Source organism: Camelus bactrianus, chromosome 27 (genome assembly GCF_048773025.1).
Source record: "Camelus bactrianus isolate YW-2024 breed Bactrian camel chromosome 27, ASM4877302v1, whole genome shotgun sequence".
Classification (NCBI taxonomy): Eukaryota; Metazoa; Chordata; class Mammalia; order Artiodactyla; family Camelidae; genus Camelus; species Camelus bactrianus.
The window spans coordinates 33,320,432-33,322,859 of record NC_133565.1 but is presented as its reverse complement, the minus strand read 5'-3'; positions in this window follow the sequence as shown (position 1 = coordinate 33,322,859).

The following is a 2,428-nucleotide window of genomic DNA, read 5'->3' as shown; positions in this document are numbered from 1 at the left end:
CCCTGTGTCTGCCTGGAGTTTGTCTGGATCTAGGTGCGCCCCCACCCCCTGCCCCGCCCCGTGGAGGATAGGACCGGAAACCGGAGTCAGGACAGCCAGGCTGCCTGTCCACGTGTGACGAGGCCTGGGAGGCAGGGAGGGGCATCCCAGTGGTGGGCTAGGGGCTGGGTTGAGCTTCCAGTGTGCTCCTTGCCCTGCCCCCAACCAGCCCACGGCACAGATGGGAGCAGGAGCCTGACAGGCTTGCAGAGGCTTCCCTGGGGTCCCTGAGCAGCGCTTTAAGACAGCGCTTTAAGGCCTAAGGAGGCCTTCTGGAGCAGGGCGGGGGAAATCAGGTGCCTGGGTTACGGCCCCCCTTCCCAGTCCTGCTCCTGGAAGAGATATTAGGGAACGGAGAGGAGGGGGGACAGGCAAGGCAAGAGGGGAGGAGAGAAGGGAACAGAGAGGGGACCTAGGACAAGGGAGAGAGGGCAAGAGAAAGACCCAGGGAAAGGGAGAACAAGAGAACACATGTGGGGGAGAAGCCAGAGGAAGTGACTGGCACACCCCGGCCCTTCCAGGGGGAGGAAACGGTGTTCCGAGGAGCCTTTCCTCACAGGGCAGGGCATCAGGAACTGACTGGGTGGCTGAGGGCCTGCAGCACCCTGTGTGTTTCTTAGAATGAAGAGCATGTAGACAGGGTCAGAACCTGGAGACAGTAGAACCCCATATCTGTGTCAAGTCAGAGAGGTATCTCCCTTCTGCCTCCATCCCCACCCCTTTCCAGACCAAAGAGTGCTACACATAAGAACAGGACCCTGTGGAAAAGGCTCGGAAGCCGCTGCCCAGATCCCCCAGAACTGCTGAGCCCAGCAAAGTGGAGGCAGGGAGGCCAAGGAACGTGGGGCAGCAGCTGTGAGTGTTGGAGGTTGGCCAGCCCCCTTCCACCTCCTTTCGGGTCCACATACAGCGCCTTCCCACCCGCCTCATCAGCTTGCAAGTCTCGCTGAGCTGATGTCACCAGAGCACATGTCAAGGATGACTGTACCTCTGATGGAAAGTAGCAGGATGGAGTCGAGTCCCCTGTGCTGTGCCACCTTGGGTAAGTCACTGCCCATTTCTGGACTTCAGTTTCTTTAGAAAACAAAGGACAGGGTGAGACATGGTAATGCTTAAGGGTCCCATTGACTCTGATTATCTATGGCTTGATAATCCTAACCCTACTTGAACCCCTGATGTCTCTGGCTCCATTCACAGCTGAGCAAGCTTAGCTTCTTGGAGTAGGACGTGGGCCTAAAACCTGAGTCTGGGGTGGCCGGGGAACTAGCTACTCGCCTACTTTAAAGTCATCCGTGGTCCCCCTGCCCTCAGGGTAAAGCCCCAGTTCCCCAGCCAGCCATTCATAGCCCCTCTGACTGGCTCCCCTCTGACAGGCTTTCCCCTCCACCTCTCTTGGAACAGCGAATTAATTGTTCCCCTAACACTCTGCGATGTGTCATCCTCTGTTCCATCATTCTGGACACCCTTTTCCTGTGCTCACTTGGCTAAGTCAGCTTTCAAGACTCAGCTCAGGTACCGCCTCCTCCAGAAAGCCTTCCTGGATGCTCTTCTACCCCCCAAATTGGACTAAACCCCTCCTCTGGCTCACACTGCCCTGGGTGTCCAGTGTCTCAGCCTGATCACACTCCATTATGACTCTGTTTCCTTATTAAAGGCAGAGACCCAGTCTGCCCTTTCATCCTTGTGACCCGTCAATCACTGACACAGGGTTAGGAAAACGTTTTTCAATGGGCCGTAGTGGGATCAGCCCCTGCCCTCGTTGCCCTCCTCTCGGGCAGCCCCAAAGGTGGGTCTGAGCTCCCTGGCCCTACCTGGCCTCCTGTCAGTCTGAGGCTGCAGTGGGCATGCGGGACTATTGGGGGTAGGCATTGGTCTCCATTAACTGTGCAGACATTTCTGGAGGCCCCCCTGATCCAGATCTATGGGGTGGCCACAGTTGCCCCACCACATAGCCCCAGCCCCACAGCGGCCCCCACACTTTCACTCACACATGCCCCCACCTCCACCAGTCCCCAGCAGGGGGAGGGACCCCCGCGGCGGCCCTTCCCTCTGCGTACTAATCTGTTCCCACCTCCGCATCTTTATTCACACGGCTTCCCCATCTCCTGAAATCTCTCTTCTTCCCCAAATCCAGCCCATTCTCGAGGATCCAGGATAAGTTCAACTTCCAAAGCCAATGCTCACACAGCTCAGGGTTGGCACATAGGTCCCCAGTCTCTCCACCATCCAAAGGCATGCGGCCATGGGTTCCCCTCTGCCCCCCACCCAATGTCCAGCCCAGCACGTGACCAAAATGCCCCAACCCCACCCCAGCCCCATAAACAAAGTGTTGATTTACTGAGAGTCCAGGCAGTCTTCCCCATGTACCCCTCCCCCACAGGAGGACTGC